General features: G+C 40.3%; 1 long non-coding RNA gene across 1 annotated transcript; it reads right to left on the bottom strand.

Moving 5' to 3' along the window:
* Positions 1-313: 313 nt before the first annotated feature.
* LOC135184353 (uncharacterized) lies at positions 314-13590 on the bottom strand. Its single transcript, XR_010305991.1, has 2 exons — positions 13340-13590; positions 314-1231 (listed from the first exon to the last, which is right to left on the bottom strand). It is a non-coding gene; the product is annotated as an uncharacterized LOC135184353 (long non-coding RNA).
* Between the last annotated feature and the right edge of the window lie 5288 nt (positions 13591-18878).

Genomic DNA, 18878 nt, shown 5'->3' with positions numbered 1-18878 from the left:
ACCTCCAGTTGTCATTTTAATACCTGATACAGAAGACGACAAGCTCTCATCTGAAGGAGATGCAGTACCAGATGTGCTGTAATGAGCAGTCTGCTCAAGTCCAGCAACTCACAGTAACACACTGCTCAAAAATTTACAGATTCAGCTCACTCTGCAGTATTTTCATGCCAAATCCTCAGATCACCTCCCCTTTAATTAGATTGCTGTTGTGGAATCCCCAGGAAGTTATTGGCATCATTAAGTTTTTCTGATCCTATTGTATCTGTGAACTAACAGAGTTTCTATACAGACAAAATTAGAACCAATAGCTCAGTCTGGGGATGAATAGTTTCTCCTGTGGTTCACTTTATGAAAAGTTTTAAATATTCAATCACAGAAAATTGAAGCAATTGAGAGACATTCCATACAGCTCTTTACTTGTAGAGAAATAGTCATGCCTTCAGGATTGGTTCCTGCACTATTGCAAAACCTTCAAGACACTGTGATCTACAAGTTCCATGAATAAATTAGATGGTTTAATGTCCAAGTTGAACGCCGGTTCCAGCGGGCAGTAATAATCTCAAGTTACTTCACAACAGAGCTACTGCTAAAAAAGTAGCCTCATTTTGTCATGATGCTGGCTGTTCTAAACAACAGTGATCATGTAGTCACTTGTTTCTGGATAATGTTTAGAACTATAGGTTGCCTTTTGTTTATCTAAGAGGAGAGGTTTTACAGCATGACACAGCAGGAAAGCAACCAAGAATTCCCTTAGTAACACAATGTACCCAAACTGGAGCTTTACTTTCACAATCATGACAAAGGATTTGTGCTCCAGGACTCTTTTTTTGCAGAAAAGGTCAGAAATGCATTATGAAGCAGCTAAATAGAATAAACATTGGAGACTGAAATGGAGTCTATTTAACAAAAGCTTTGAAATGGCCAAATCAGGGAATCTGTCCCAAAGATTTATCCAAGACTTATTTATTACAAAATGCTTTACAATCAGAACCTTAAGTGTGTTTTTAGCAAAACATAAGTGTAGTAAAATTTTAAAGCAAAATAGCCCAAGTACCATTGTTTTGTCCTTGCTTCTCCAGCTGTAAGTATTCTAAAGACAACATGATACTTGGCATGCTCAATTTTGTAACTATCATCCCCCCCTAAAAAAAACCCCATATGTATAAAAGCTGAAAGAGTGTTACCAGGCATTCTGCTTGAACTCTGAACCAGCCAACAGCTTGCTTTGTGCCTGCACAGAGAAAAAGGGATAAAGCAGTGGTAATAAGTGCTAATTAATATTCTCCCCTCATTTAGCTTCCTGCTCCTTTGACATGCTTTACAGTATAAATAGAAACCACCACACTCTAGTAATCTCCCACAGAATCACTGGCATTTAAACCCTGTGGCATAACAGCAACCACTCTACCTATCCCTTTTGGAGTTGTGGTTTACTTTAAGGCTGCTTAGAGTTTGTGTGGAAGCAGTTAATGAGCAGAACCAAGTAATATTTGACAGAGTCAATAAAATTCTCAAAACAGACATATAGACTGAAATTTCTTAAACCTCTCAAATTTCCACATTGACTCTAATCTTCTTACAGTAGAAACTTATATGAGGGTTAAAAATAAAATATATATAAATATGTCTTTTGATTAAGATTCAAGTTTTTGCCTTCCCCATTCCTGCACACAGGCATTCCAAGGGAATCTACCTATCAGAGATATAAAAAGGAAGCTTTCAAGAGTTTGGCCCTAACAGTTAACCTCAAGTACCATAATTAAAGAGGAAAGCCAAAAGAGAAGAAAAAATATGTTTCTTTGTTCAATACCTACATGGTTTACCATGGACAGAAGCAAGCGTACAAGAAAGGGTCTCAATTTGCTAAAATCCATGAGACACTTCCTTCCCTTCAGGCCCTGTTACAAATTCTCATCTTTTAAGATTTCAAAAGTAAATTTTAATCCTGGCTCTGCCAATAATCTTCTGGGTGACCTTGAGCAAATCACTATGCCTGTTCTTTCAGCCTAACTGCAAAGCTGGATTAATTCTTAGCCACTCACAGTGGTGTAAAATAAATGATCGTCATGCAGAATTCTGAAACACCACAACATGAAGGAGATAAGCAAGACACACACCAGGCTTTGCACGAACTTTACAAAGATAAGCTCAACAACAGCTGTCTGTGAGGTCTGAAAGGAAACTATCAATATTCTTATTCAAAAAGCTTTTCATTTTACATTCAAAATGAATCCTACTTGAAACTCAGCCCATTTTTAGTGGAAGCATATAAGACAATAAACCATTTCTCTTTCTTCCTTTCATGATATAAGACTCTAGACTTAACTAGAAGTATGCACTGCTTCAAACTTGTTTCAGTAGTATCCAAAAGTCCTAACAAGATATTGAAATAGTTCAATTTTGCCAGAGTGATCATGCAAAATCAGGCCACTTGTAGCATAGTTAGACATCAAATAATGCAGGATGATGGCCCAAATGCCAACTAATCTCAGTTATTTTTCTAGCCAGTAACCAATTAATTTATATTTTGAATCACAGCCACACACTTGTTTTGCAAAATATTCCTCTTAAATGCAAAGCTATATCACCTAGTGTTCCCAATCAGAATTTTAATTAAACTGTCAGCTATTTGAAGCCAGAGTTATCTAAAGCCTGTTCTTCTTACTGGCCTCTTATTACAGATGGATTTTGTTTTCATTACTTTCTTTCTTGTGGTGGCTTTATTCTCTGCTCTCATTACAGCAAAGATTCATAGATCAAAATGACACTTTTGCAGGAAACTCCCAATTCAGTCAACACTGTGTTTGCTCATAAGAGATACAAACCTGCTTATCAGGAACTTATTTCCTCTGCATAAATGAATACACAAGAATCACAATGACCTACAGCAGTAAAATTGTTGTCAATCGTTTGCACTGGAAGAGAAAAATTGTTTCAAAGGATTACAGGGCCTTATCCTTCAAGTACTTATCCAGGGGAATAATGTCCATGCCCATTGAGATGATTGCAGGAATCCAGCTTTTCATGACTATAAGGCAATCATCTTCTGGCTTAGCTATTTGTATGCTTGTAATTAGGAAAACAGTTGCAATGTATAGCAGAAAACTAACCCCAAATTTCCTACAGGAATGGATAATATAGTTTGAAACAGAGTTTATTTCCTCATATCTCAGCAGGCAGAAGTGTTCACATGCTAGAGATTCCAACTGTCATCTGATTAGAAATCCTCCCTTAGGAAGACCTCACTCTCATTGCTTAACTGCCTCTGAATATCTACTATCTTAAGATACTGAAAGTGTATCCATGGCAAATAAAGGTTTGCTTTAAATTTAAAGTTTTGTAACACAGCTACCCACAAGCAGAGGGACTAGTTTGCCTGCAGCCCAGTGCTGGCTTCCTTATATGTAGCAGAAAAAGCTCAAGCTTCTAGCAATAATTATGCTTTTATTCCCCAGTGGAGCCAAACAGCAATGCACTTCAGTCAGTAACTAAGAGGAACAGCACTGAAAGACATCAGAGTACATTCTATCAACCTAACAAGTTATGAAATGCCTACATGAACAAAAAAAAAAAAAAAAAAAGGAAAAATGCAAATTCAAACACAAACAATAGAGGTCAAAATAAATAGAAGGACATCAGACCACAGTCTCATGGGGTATCCACATGAAGTTGTCAGAAACAGACTTACTTTCAGAATTGCCAATTTTATTTCTGATTTCTCATAAAATATCATTCTTAAAAAACAACTTAACTGTGCTTATCACAATCTGCTTATGACAAGGATTTATATAAGCAGAAAAAGGTTGTTTCTTGGCAATTTATACATGTTCTTTGGCAGGTCACACACGTAGAATTAACTGTGCTTGAAATGATTTTGGCATGAAGGTGTTTTCAGTTAAGATACACAACAGGAGACGAAATGTATAGTACACAAAAGGAAACTTTTAGTTGCTCATTTAGCTTGAAGCTCCCAGAAATTCATTAGTTTTATGTATAAAAACCTTTTACACAACACCATTCAGAAGCATACACAAAGTTGGCTTAAACACTTGTCACTATTTAACAGTATAACCTGTCTTCACAGAGAAAGTTTTTCAGACTATGAAGGAGTAAATTAATATGAAAAGTATATAATTTAAATGCAATTACAGTAACTCAAGCAATATCTAATAGAGTCAGCCTACACTAATACAAATGTTGGAGCTGTCACTCCATGTATTCTCCACAATAGTTTTGCTTTATGAATCTAAACTGTACACAAGGAAATCAATTAAATGTCAAAGGCAACATAAAGAAGGTTGGAAGTGCAACAGAAATTTAAAGTTAATGTATTAACAACTACAAAATATCAGAAGGGCAAATAGTTACCCAATTGAGGGGCTAAATGTCAAAGTTTTGGGGCTGGGAGATACACCAGCTCTATATTTAGATATCACTTGAACTGCAAAACAAGATTTTGGAGTCAGAAACTTCAGCTACACTTTTCACATGGACATGCTTCAGAGGTGACAACTCAAACAATTCTTAAGAGGATAAAAATCAGAGAAATATTTTGTGTGCTATTCATAATTATCAAGATGAAGTAACTTTTTCCCCACCTCTGTATTTGCTTTTCTTCTGTAGAGTACAATAAACAAGAGGTCATATTCAGTTCAAAAAGGTTACAAAAATACAAAGGAGTGGCACTGGAGGCTTTGTTATTGCAGAACATCAGAATGAGAAGGTGGTTTCTAAAGGCACCAAATGACAGGATGATAATAAAACTTTATTGATTTGCTTCTTCAGAAGGGAAGCTGAACTCTGTTTTAGTAAATTAAATGACTGTAGGCAGGAAAGGAAGTTCTGCGTTAATTCTTGGCCCCAACTCAACGCGGGGCTCATGTGGGAAGAGCAATCAGACGACAGCAAAATGCCATACTGGGATTTAGGTCTGCATTGTTTTCAACTATCTGTTTTCAGCTTAATTGTACTTTCAATTAACTGGCATTTCTAAAGCATTTCTATTTACGTAAGGTCAACGTCATCAAAACTGTGAAGGTCACAAGAAATCTCGTACTATGAGTTCATGTGGCCTCTCACAAGAGCTTACTTTAAGCAGCTAATTTTACCAAAAAAAGTCAAGGTAGTACTTTCCCATTTAAAGCTTATCTGTAGTAAGCTGCCAAAGACAATGACAGGTTTGTAATGATCATTAGTGTTTAGAAATATTTTGACCTGAATTCAGTGCATTCTGAAAGAAACACTTTAGGAAGACGACAGCTATCATTTCACTTTATGGCAAAGCCATTCATTAATTCCCCAAGCAGTGTCCTAGAAGACGTCAAAAGCATAAAAAATGGATTTCTGACATACTCTATGTATAACTGCTTTTACAGTGGCCCTCCAGTGCAAGCATCATAAACCACTAAATATCTAACAAATAATTTATAGCCAATAAAGGTGTTGACCCAAACTGTAGTTGAAATCTCCTTTTTGTCCAAGTGCATGCTGAAAGACTGCTGAAAGTGATTAAAATTTTAAAAAAATTAATATGACTTCACAAGTCATACAAGATCAACATTTTTCAGATATATGAGCTTGCTCTGAAGAAAAGAATGTGTTTCAAGCCCCTCTTCCCCCCCTTTTTTTTTTTTCTCTTCTTTTCTTCTTGCCCTTTTGGTGTGTCCTTGGGCTTGAGGAAAAAGAATAGTGTGTGTCAGTGAGTTACTATAATTCCCTCTCATTTTTTAATATATTTAATGGTGCCTGGCAGTGTAAAAAGAATGATACACATTTATGAATTGTTCTTTCCTGTACGGCATCCAGACCATCTTAACACATTTCAGCCTGGGCCACTTTGTATCTCAAACACAGCTCTCCTTGAGGCCACTTTCCACAGTAACCATCAGAAGTGTCAAGGAAAATTACATATCATCATCCCACATTCTCTAAGTGAAAGAAATACTTCTGTTGTTGTTACCATGATCTGATATATGGCTAGAATGAACATCAACACTAATAAAATATTTAACAGCCTAGATTTAACTTGGCTTGCTATAGGGTGCAATGAAGCTTTTGACTTGATTAAATATTCCACTTCAGTGGGGAATGCAGGTTTAGCATTTTTTAATTCTTCCCCAGAGCACCATGCCAGATTTTCATATAATTAAGTGGGTACACTCCAGACTGCTTACAACTGGGATCCCTGATGAGACTATTGTCTGAGAACTTTATGTTCTTTTCAAAACTACATATAGGCTGTCAAGTTCCCTAATCATTTCCCTTGTAGTGGCTGTTTCAGAGAGTTTTAAATAATTTATTATGAAGGAAACCAAATAGAAGCTCTCCTCTCTCAATTTTTGTTATTATTTTCTTTTACTTTATTTTATTCTCTGCTGTAGGTTTATGGGTCTTAATTACAGGAGTAATTGACAAAAAGCTGAAACAACTAGCTTAATTTGAAGCATAGAATTGAGCCCATTTACAATATATTAATCTGTAGAATAATTATAAAGCAAAGGAGAAACCTTTAGTTCATTTAAAAAAGAGTGACTGGCAAAGCTATAGAAGAGAATTATGTTTGATACATTAAAAATACACTAAATCTGAAACACTCATCCAAATACCTGTGATTGCAAGAAAACTATCTAACGGCATATGGAACAGTTCCCTCTCTCTTCCCCCCTCTACCCCCCATCGATTTAATAAGATGGAACAGCTCCTTTATTTACAGGTCTTCATGCTTTACCAGTCTGCTACCCCCATCACATCTTGTTAGGATGCAAGTAAAATAATCAAATGGGAAAGGGGCTTCGAACAGACATTTCATTAAGGGAGGCACAACAGTAGGCAAGGTAAGAAGTTTGTATAAAGAGCAAGTCCTACAGTCAGGAAAAATAAAACTCAAAACAAACAAAAAACTACCTTCACTGTCTTTGTTCAGTGACACAGATGACCCAACCAGTCAACATTAAGTGAATTTGTCTGCTCCTACACATCTCTTCCTTAGCACCCACGAGAAAGGACAGTAATCATAGAATGAATTACACTTCACGTTGCAGGCAATGGATTCGCAGCCAAAGAGAGGAAATTAGACGAAGAATACAACAAACACTTCCAACAAACAGCAACAAAACATCCATGAAAGAACCACAACTCTAAACCTTTTTCCTCCTTTGCTTTCACACAAATAAATACACACTCTGAACGTCCCTTCCAAAGACCTTCAGAAACTTCAGATACACTGCTTCCTAACAAGGATGCCACATTTCTATATGCTGATCCCAGTCAGAATATCATGTAGCTACTTGAATCAGCTGTTCTTCCTACAATCCCTCTATAGTGTAGACATTTGCTTACTAAGTATTTTTTAAAGATAGAAATTAATTCTATTAATTATGAAAATATCATACACTTGCGACTTTGCAACTTAATCTTTAAGTGTTTTCTTGTGCCGAATGAATATTATATCAAGTATTATGGCTCATTTTAATATTTTTAAACTCCTATGCTAATCATTGTTAATCCATACAAATTCAACTGGTGAGAAAAGCTTCTACTTTAAAGAAAACATCAAACAGTACAGCAATTAGCATGTAAAATAAGATTACTTTATAGTTTATTACTCAGCAGTCATAACCAGAGCATATGAACACATTGATGAACGTACATCAAAGGTTAGTTGCAGGTGGATACTACATAAGCAGGAATGAAAATCACTCAGTTGTCATTGTCAGTGCCCAGTGCGCACTCAAGTCCTTTGAATGCAGCGTTACCATAGGATCAGACCTAGGCATGTGACTGGGCACATCTACATTTAAAAACCTGCACCATAACTGCAGTGTAAAATTCAGAAAATCCCTTAGCCCCAGTCCCTGACTTTGTGAAAAGGGAGCCCAGAAACACTGTACATCCTCAATACTGCACTCCATCACAAGGGCAGAGACACAGGGTCAGAGCAAGAGACACAAAAACCACAATTTCTTCCTAAGAGGTGCATTCCCCCCAAATCCTTTCAATTTCTAATTTTCTTATGCTGTAAATTGAGGTTGTGGCCTTGGCAACATCAGACAAGTCTCCCTAAGACACTTCTCCCTCTTGTATAACCATATTTACTGTCACATTAAATGAAATACACTTCTGCACAGCAGAGGTTTTCATGTTCCAGTTTGCAGGTGATTTCTTTGGGGTCAGTAATCAATAAAAGTTTAAATGAAAACGATGAACTATACTGCAGCTGCATTTAGATCTCTAAGCAATGGCGTAACAGCACTTTCATATATGTTTGTACAGAATCCAGAAACTACTCCCACCTGCCTCTGGCTCACCTTCTAAAACTGGACACAGACATTTATATTTCAATTTCTGCTCACAAGCCTCACGAGTATACATCAACTGCATTTGCTGTGTGCAGCAAAGTTTAAAAATTCAAGCCTAAGAAGATGACCAGATCATAGCCAGAAGTGAGTTCTGAAGGGGCTCCCCGCATTAAGTATACATTACATTTGGGTACAAAAAGGGTAGTAAGGACAAGCCACTGACATCTGCTGTTCTGAACTACTGTAGTGAGCTTCTGTGATAGGAAAATATTGGCTCAAGCCTGAAATTAAAAATTTGTAACTCTTGGAAGTAAGCACACTAAAGCACTTTTAATCTCCAGGATTCATTTTATTAGTACATAAAGTAGAATAAGATCCATTTCTGGCAAGGAAAACAAATCTATTAAGAAAGATTTAAAAGTTTAGTAACGACAACTCACTCCAGTGCCTACTGGGCTCTGGCTGATGGGTCTGTACCTCCAGTACTGCCCAAGTTCATCTTTCCCTGGCTTCCTGATACAGCCCCACTGTCCATGAGGCCTGACAGTGGTTGGCTTGTGATATTTAAGGATGTTGCAGGATGTCTCTGCCCTATGATCTCAATGCAAAAGGTGAATAAATGCTAGCTAGTTTGCATGGGTAACAGTGACTACAGACAGCAAGATACCTTAACAGTCAAGACAGATGAACACCTTTAATTACTATCCAGAAGAATCTCTCCTCTCATGAAGTATGGGACCAAACCCAGTCAGAGCAGAAGCAGAACACAAACTAATCCTTGTGTTTCCCCCTCACCAGCAACAGCTCCTTTATAGCACTTCAAACAGACTAACTCCATGACAAAGCATTAATTTACTTTTTAATTCCACAGTTGGAGAACTGCAAGAAACTAAGCAAATACTATTAGCAAATGCACAGAAACAACAGAAGCGTCTGAACTTTTCCACACTAGAGATCCATACGCAAGTAACTGGGAGTGATGTGGACACACCTAAGCAGTAATTGAGCCTTTAGAGAAGGCCTTCAGAACTGGTGACAGATTAAGAGGCTGGTGTCCCAAGTTTTGACATTCCTGCAATTTTGTTATTGTTGGGTTTATACAGAAACTGAACACTGTAAACACTTCAGCATTCAGTATCAGCTGCAGCACCACACACGTTATCGGACCATTGGTAACTTTATGAAAACAGACCATTTGATGTCACAGAGCAAGTCAGTGTGCAAAACAAACACAAATCCAAGCACCACAACTATTCCAATAGTTAACAAGTAGGAACTTGTTAGGAACAAGTTCTTTACCACGAGGGTAGTGGAACACTGGAACGGTTTGTATTGGGAGGTAGCTGAGGCCCCATCCCTGGACATATTCAAGGTGAGGCTTGACAAAGCTCTGGGCAACCTGAGGATGCTCCTGCTTACTGCAGAAGGGGCTGGATTAGATGACATTTGAAGCATCCCTTTCAACCCAACCCATTCTATGAGAAATTTAAGAAATAATTCCCTCAAGGAAACTCCAGCTACATTATCAGGAGTGTTGAAGACAACAATCTAAAACCATTATTCTCACTGCCACTAGTACAAAAGATTTTAAAACAATTTGTTTCCTGAATAATAAGTTCCATGCTGTGTAAAGTAATTATCCCATCTCTCAATTTTCCAATCTTGCATTATTTTATTAAAACTAATGAATGTTTTTAGCATTAAGAGACTAAATAAATTTGCACAGGAGGATAACAGCCAGTCTACACTCATCATTGTGGACTTAAATGCTAACTGTAAAAGCAGTAATATTCAGACAGCAAATAACAAGGCTGCACCCCAAACTCCTCACATGCTCTGGTAAATCCTTTAACTCAGCAAATGACTGAAGATGAATTGGAATGGGCTGGAAAAAAGTCTTTATAATCACAGAGAGGCTGGCCATCCAGGGCAATGCCAAGGTCACCCATGGACAACCTAACACTTTCAACATAATCCAGTTACAAGAGATCAGGCCTCCACTTCAATAAAAGTCTTGGATTGTTAGTGCTTCAGGTCATTTACTCCCCGAAGCACTGCGCAGCTCTGACTCATTGGGCTGTATTGAGCTATTCATCTAATCTTTTATGAGGGAGAAGAAAAAAAAAACAACAAAAAAAACCCCAAAAGAAAGTAACAAAATCTAGGAAGTTCACATAGTATTCTGCATAGTTCACAATATACGTTAGAGCATAGGTGAAGTCCACCCAACATCTTTAACCCTGCCATGACAGAGGATGATTTCTATGTTCTTCTGCAAAGAATCACAAATGCTGCATTAAATTTCTCTTTTGACTTCTGTGACTGAATGTGCAAGTCAAAACCAAACTACTTCCTATATTCCCACTACATTTGAATCCTCTTCCTGACACTGTTCCTCTTCATTCTTGTTTAAAAACTGATAATTTTTTACTGTAAGGAGGAAAATGGTGAGATAACTTCTTACTTCTCCATCCCTCATTTCTGCAGGTTAGCAGGTAATTTAATTAGGAATGTACTGCTTTGACATACAAGTTCATGCAAGTGTAAAAATGTGGATCAGCAATGAAGGAGAAAGTTACAGACATCTGCTCAGAAATAACTATTATAAAGGAAGAATTTGCTGCTACACTGTATCATGTGTGCTATAAATATAAAAGTTTTGTGCAGAGAAGATAAGCCTTATATGCTGTCCTGTAGGATTTTGTCCACCTTAGATTACAGCAGCCCTAATGAAAAGTTTCTGCTTAAATCTTTAGGACCATTGATCTCTAATGTGCCATCTGAGTCTTAAGAACTAATATCAGGGAACTGAATGAACTGAATAAATATTAATAGAAGTACTCTCTAAGCACTGACCCATCAACTAAAACTTCTCCAAGTGAGGAAAAGAAAAAAATAAGGTAAAAAGGAAACGGGCTACCTGAAAAGGTGGAGGACTGATCTTGTCTAACATTGACCTTGTATGTTTCATATTAAAACAGAAAGTAGACTTTCTCATGAGCCAAACAAAGAGCCGTGGGAAGAACAGCTTGAAGCTTGTATGCTGCCAAGCTCTGTGCTAATTATAAGGATTCTTTGGTAACAAGTATGAAGTACATTTAAATATAAACCCATGCACTATAATCTACTTATTTACTATCAAACCCTGTAAAACTCAAGTATCAGACAACAACAACAAAAAAGCACATCGATGTTCAAAGACTGCTAGAAACTTCCAACATTATTTTTAGTTGTGGGTCCAAAGAACAAAGTATCATTCATTTTACCTGTTGTGTGAACTAGACACTGAAATCTTAAAATAATTTCCTAAAATCTGTAAGAGCATTTATTTTCCTTTCTCTATACAAGATAAAACGCTTGAGTTTGAGACTCAGTCTCCTGACAGTTACAGACATTCTTAAAGTTAGCAAAAAAATAACAAACATGTAACTAGAATTTTATTGTAAAGATTCTGACTCTCCAGATACTTAAATAAGTATCCTTAGCCTCATAACTATTATTTCAAATTTCTACTCATTACAGAAGTTTAATCACTTTAAACAACTCTTACCATGATCAAACAACTCTTACCATGATCTCAGAGACAGACCTATCCTGTACAGTGTTTCTTCTCATTACCTAGCAAACAACGCACTGCAGCAAATTAAACCATTGAAGATGTGGAGAATCAGGAAGGAAACACTGAACCTAGCTCACCTTACAACACAACTCCAACAAAATTGTTCTGTTGAGTGCATGGAATTTATTCTATAGCTTCTGTGTACAAGCTTCATGTGCTTAAAGCCAGATAATTCTATAAGAGAATACCGTATTTATCTAAACACTGGCTACAGCTCTGACAAACACCGCTATCTAATTTTAGACAGCTTTGGGACTTGTAACAAAACAAGCCTCAGAACTGCCACACAGAATTGCCTATCTAGAGGGTCTAAATAATTGAAGAGCTAGTGTAAATGCTGAAAAGACCCTGGTTTTTACTAACTAAGTACAGCAGATTTCTTTTTTCTGATACCTTATGAGATTTATGAAATCTCCAAGATGGGATACTGGCTCATTTAAAGTCATTTTACAAACTCTTTTCCAAGCTATTACAAAACACATTTAGAACTTGCAATGCAGCTTACCACTGTGCTCTGACACTGTAAGCACTGTTAATTCACCGACCTTGAAAGAAAACCAGAAGAGGCCTTTCATCATCTCCCAGACTTTTTCTTAACAACAACCTGAACAGGGCTGCTTTTCAATTAAACACAGAGGTATTTGTAATATTTAAATAGATACTTAAAATAATATCTCAGTGTGAGAACTACACTCAGAAAAATAATATTTGTGTATACACTCCATGATTACACAGAAGAATAAAATCTTAGTCATTTCTCTCCACCTTTGTGACAGGTGGGGTGTAATGCTTTAATGCTTCCTAATAAATCGCCCTAGGATGAACACTACGCAGGCACAAACACAGACTTTAGTGGAAATGCAAGGCTCCATCTTGTTCCCTTTGAAGTTAATTGAAGTTCTGTTAGTCTTTTTAATAGGTAGCACAGTCTGTTCTTCATTTAAGACTCTTGTCCTACATACATTCATATGGCATGCTACATAGAAATCCAAATGCTAAAAAAAACCCAAACCATAAAAATCCAAAACCCAAGCCACAGACTTACATTCACATCAAGTGTAAATTAGTCTGTCTTTGTTACAGTGATAATTATCGAGCAGAGAATAATTCAGGACAAGAATTTTATTTTCATTTAATGTTTGAACAGACTAAACAGAGAAAAATAAAAAAGACCAGACTGACTTTCCATCATTAAATACTTCTTGCCTGGAGACAGAAGTTGCAATGACTGAAGTGTAACCAGTCTCCCTCAATCACCAGTTTTCTGATAAGAACATTTTGTTTTTAACAAAGCCCTCAGAATGTTCACTTTAGAGGAATATAATAAATCAATTTCTGATTTATTAGCTGTTATTTCAAGGAAATCTATTTGACCCAAATGATTTGCTTATCTTTTGCACAGAACTGCCAGGGAGCAACATACCTGTACAAGGTGAGCTGGGCAGGTCCAGGTAGCAGACAGGTTCCACCAAGAATCCAGGTCAACAAGCAACTCTATGAGGTAAGGTCAAGCCAGGAACATGAGCCAGGATCAGGCCCAATGACAGGCACAACCTCATAATCACTAGGCATGTCCACAGCATTAAGGCAAATCCAAATCAGGCAAAGAAGCAAGTCTGGTAGCCTGGGACCAGAGACATCCACAGCTAAGCACAGTTGAACTGATGAGACTCCTGTAACACAGCCCCGCAAGGGAATGAAAGCTCCCAGGCTGAGCTGAAATAGGGCTCCTGGGCCCACAGGTGGGTGTGAGAGAAGACCCTAGATGAGCCTGGTGAGGCTTGTTAACGTCTGTTAGTGCCTTCAGGTCCTGACAGAAAGAGATGTGTTTTCATTTTTCAAGCAGCAGCTGAAGCAGATAATACTTTCCCCTAGGGGGAAAAAGAAGCAATAGAAGATTTCAAAAGCAACATCTTACTTTACAAAGCCTTGTACCTTAGAACCACAATGTTTTCTTGTCGATGAACAACACAGGTAGCTAGTTCTTACGGCCTGTGGGTTATGGAAGTGAACTATGTTATTGGAAGAATCATAACCAAGGCCAATCTGAGAGGCCTGTCGAAGTGAAATGATTTCTATGTAGGATTTTAAAGATAATTAGATCCTGGGAAATGCTGACCATTTCCTAGGAGGTTGTAAGCCTTCAACTTTCATCATTGCTCTCCCTGTACTAACTTCTCAGTCCTGGGCTTCTTGAAATTTCCAGGAATCTCTGGATCATACAGAAACTGAAACTGTGCATAAGGCTTTCTACTAATAGTTCTAGAAATTCCTTAATGGTTTCAGAAACTGGCATGCAGTAACCAAAACTGCCAAAGACTAACTAGGCTCATGGAGACTTTTAGCACGTCAGGCTTATCTGAATCAAATCTGCATCTTGGGTTGTAAAGAAGTTTGACAAATACAGCAGATTAAAATTAATCAGTAACCATACAGAGGAAGAGATCAACTTCTAGCTACCTTTCATTGAAAAAAAACAACCTCCACAAGTCTGTCCATCTCCTGTTATGAACCACTGCTTTGTTTTAAAGTAGAAAAAGTACTTGGCTAGTGCATGCCCATTTAAAACTGCAGCATTACTGCCTATAAAGAGTGCACACACAAATATTATGTTATTTGGTGAAAGCTCTTACTTATGAATCTTCTGTCTCTGAAAACATGAGCTTGGGAATCTGACATAGAATCATGGAATCATAGAATCAACCAGGTTGGAAGAGACCTCCAAGATCATCCAGTCCAACCTAGCACCCAGCCCTATCTAGTCAACTAGACCAGTCTTTTCTTGAACACTGTCCTGGAGTCCTGTACCCCTAAATTCCTCTCCTGCCCGGACTTCGGGGGGAAAGGGGAAAAGCCGCCTGGTTTCCCCCCCCCTCGCCTGCCCTGCAGCCGAGAAGGGGGCGGCGACTGCCCCGTGAGTTCCCGCGCTGGAGCCAGGCTGGGATTGGCCGTGCGCTTTCGCGCCTAAAGTGTGGTAACTCTGCCCTTTGTCTAGCGAAGGCTATAAATATTGGGGGTCTTCCCGCCTTTGGGGTTCCCGCTTTGGATTTTGCCTGTGCCTGGACGAGTTCGCTCACTCTCCTGTGCCTGCACTGCAGAGAGACCAAAGGACTTGCCTTGGTGTTAGGCACACCTTTGTCTGCCTAACGACCCTTAACGACCCTTAACGACTCCTGTAGCCGCTGGAGGAGGAAGACCGACTGCACGAGCCAGCCTGAGTGAGTTATTTGGCTTAGCTTAATTTAGTAAGAAACCGCTATTAATTAATAGCAGACTCCTTTTCCAAAAACTGACTTCCAAATATATATAGTCAGATTATTAATGGTATCCTCGTAGAATTCTCATGCAACTGAACCTGTTTATCAAACGAAATTAATCTTTGCATATATAGTTGTGGGGGCGGGTTTTGTAAAAATAAAAAATATCTATTTTTGATAAATTCTCGACTCGGCCACGAATTATTACTGCCCTCCGCAACATTATGGCGCAGTGTATGCTGGGTAGTTCAATCATAGAATTTCTACAAGAAAAGGGATGCCTAATCACAGGTCTTGATTTAATTTGGGCTCAGAAAAATTGTAAAAATCCGGAGAAAATCCTGGAGAAATTAGCTGAGCGCTCAGACCCTGTGATTTCTGAGTCTCCAACGGAGCATTTCTCTGTTGTTCTGGGGTCAGTCGTGACCCAGACTCTGGCCGAATTTGAAAATTATGAAAAAAGAATTCAGGCCTTGGAAAAGGATTTATTAGCAGAAAAAGCTAAATGCCAAATTATCTGGGAAAGCATGCTGGCGCAGACAAAGAGCCTGACCGCGGCACTGACTGCCCGGATGAAAGAAAGGCTTGTAACGCCTGCAGACACCACCTCTTCGGTCTCCGTGTCTGAATTTGAATGGAGTGATTCGCGGGAATCGGGGAGAAAGGCAGAGAATGCCCCGAGGGGCTCTTCGGGGGAGAGGAGTTCCCCGCAACCAGGCACAAAAGACTCTGCCAGAGACTCAGAGAATTCCTCTGCACATGCCTCTGCGCGGCAGAAAGCCTCAAAGCCACGCAGAAAGCGCAGGTCCCGACCGGACTCTCCCGTAGCTAGCGGAGAAGAGAGCTCCGGTGAGGAGGGCGCCACGGTGCAGAGGCACGTGTTGCCTGTGATTAGGATTGAGTCCGTGAAGGGCAGAAAAGGCGGTGCAGGGACCACCGTGATCAAAAAACAGTTCACAGATGCACAGCTCAGTGACTTACAAGTCAAATATGCGAGAGATCCTGGGGACTCAGTCGCTGACTATGTGTATCGAGTGTCCCGAGCCGGTGGGGACCGGGTCCTTCTAGACTCGCAGGAAGCTGCTGGAGACTGGGGGGACGATGTGTTCCTGACACGTGAACCCGAGGGGACACACAGCCTCACCGCCCGGATAGCCTACTGGGCAAGCAGTGTCCGTCCAGCCTACCGGGGGGAGCCGACGGAACTAAAGGTCACCAGCTCCTCTGAGCTCATCACTGCTCTCCGCAGACTTGCCTGTGTCCAGGCTATCTATGATAAGGGACATTATGATTGCCCGTTTTATGCCCCTGTGGACCCGGAGAGACTGCACCCTATTATGAAGGGTTTGCCAGCAACTCTGCAAATCCAAGTAATGAAGAACGTTGAGAAAATTGAACGTGTGCTTGGAGAAAATGCAGAGAACGATGGTGCTAAAGAGCACGTAATGACTTGGGCTGAACTGTTAACTGACTTGAATGCCCACGGGCTGCAGTTTGGGTTTGGGTCTCCTGAAGGAAAAGGGGCTGGGGAGAGACAGTCTCGTGCTTCTCCCCCAGAAAATCCCAGGACTCTGCGCAGGCAGGTCCGGCCAGTGCAGGACTGCCCCCCCAGGGGGACCGGTCCTTCAGGCTTCTCCCCGAGGAAAAGGGGCAGAGACCCACAGAGTGACTGGAGACCCAGAGAAAAGAACAGTTGGTATAGACAAGCCCTGACTTTAGGGGTACCAAAAACTGTTTTAAGGCAGCTGGCAGACTGGCAGCTGAAGGATCTAGTGCGGTGCCTTCAGAAATCGGCTGCAAAACCCAGAGGCAGCCGCGAGAAGCCCAGCGGTGGCTCCCAGAGCGGCTCGCCCAGAAGCGGCAGCCCCCGCGCTGGGAACTGCAGCTCGTCCCCAGACAGAAAGGTTAACCCTTTCTCGTCTCCCACACGGGAGGCAAAACACTGAATTACCGTAATAGTGGCTCGGCAGCTTTTAATGGTCAGCAGTCACGGGGAGAGCTACAGAAGCCCCCAGAACAAAGACCTGCTGCCTAGGTGAGCCACGTGGTCACTGACCACCTGCCCCAGTACAAAAGGCCAACCTATAGGGGTAGTGCCAATGGCATGGGGTAAACCCAGAGGCTTATATGCCTGGGAAGCCCTAGATGCAAATGGAAAAGGCCACCGGATCAGTACACGGTGGATCGTCCCCAACTATTAATTGTCAAGCCTGGCCTTTATAGGCCGAGGCAGATTTTGTCTCCTTACAGGTTAAGGCCGAGGCAGAGGACCAGTTCCTGACCACCTGACCAGCACCTGGGAAAGGGAGAACCAGCTACATGAGAGATGGAGTCATATCACCGGGGTGGCCAGTGGATGATGGCTTCAGGACCCACGGACTGTGACCTCCAGCCATGGACTCAGAGCATCTAAGGCTCTGCCATGAACTTGGTTGCTCTACCAGGAACAGAGCAATCTTCAAATTGACTGTGTAGCTTTATTTAATACTGTTTGGGCTATTGTTAAGCCTTGTTAAGTATTGTTAAATATTGTTGGGGCGATTAATGTGTTACATATTGTTAATGTTGGAAAAGGCTAAGCCATATATATATATATTAATAGGTTCCTAAATTGAAGGGGGATCACTTCTCACTCAAGTTCTAGACAAAGATGCTCATTACCACCGGGGTGGGATGTCCTGGAGTCCTGTACCCCTAAATTCCTCTCCTGCCCGGACTTCGGGGGGAAAGGGGAAAAGCCGCCTGGTTTCCCCCCCCCTCGCCTGCCCTGCAGCCGAGAAGGGGGCGGCGACTGCCCCGTGAGTTCCCGCGCTGGAGCCAGGCTGGGATTGGCCGTGCGCTTTCGCGCCTAAAGTGTGGTAACTCTGCCCTTTGTCTAGCGAAGGCTATAAATATTGGGGGTCTTCCCGCCTTTGGGGTTCCCGCTTTGGATTTTGCCTGTGCCTGGACGAGTTCGCTCACTCTCCTGTGCCTGCACTGCAGAGAGACCAAAGGACTTGCCTTGGTGTTAGGCACACCTTTGTCTGCCTAACGACCCTTAACGACCCTTAACGACTCCTGTAGCCGCTGGAGGAGGAAGACCGACTGCACGAGCCAGCCTGAGTGAGTTATTTGGCTTAGCTTAATTTAGTAAGAAACCGCTATTAATTAATAGCAGACTCCTTTTCCAAAAACTGACTTCCAAATATATATAGTCAGATTATTAATGGTATCCTCGTAGAATTCTCATGCAACTGAACCTGTTTATCAAACGAAATTAATCTTTGCATATATAGTTGTGGGGGCGGGTTTTGTAAAAATAAAAAATATCTATTTTTGATAAATTCTCGACTCGGCCACGAATTATTACTGCCCTCCGCAACAAACACCTCCAGGGACAGTGCCTCCACCACCTCCCTGGGCAGCCCATTCCAATGGGAAATCACTCTCTCTGTGAGAGAGTAGAGATGATGCAGAAAGCCTAACCAACCAAATTTTGAGAGCTTTCATTTTTGCTGAAAATGAAGTCAGAGTTCTTTCAGGGAATTTCTGAAACTTAATGCATTGCCCATAGAATAAAAAAAAAAAAGAGAGAGAGAGAGAGAAAGAAGTCTAGTTTGTATATTGTAAGACTTCTGAGTCACGCTTTCCCTTTTTTTATGGCATCTTAGCTTATTTTGTGACACTTGGTTGCCCAGGGCTATACTGCTCACATAGCGTTTGTTT

Source organism: Pogoniulus pusillus, chromosome 20, assembly GCF_015220805.1.
Source record: "Pogoniulus pusillus isolate bPogPus1 chromosome 20, bPogPus1.pri, whole genome shotgun sequence".
Classification (NCBI taxonomy): domain Eukaryota; kingdom Metazoa; phylum Chordata; class Aves; order Piciformes; family Lybiidae; genus Pogoniulus; species Pogoniulus pusillus.
The sequence above is the reverse complement of the archived record's forward strand: the minus strand, read 5'-3'. Positions and strand labels throughout refer to the sequence as shown.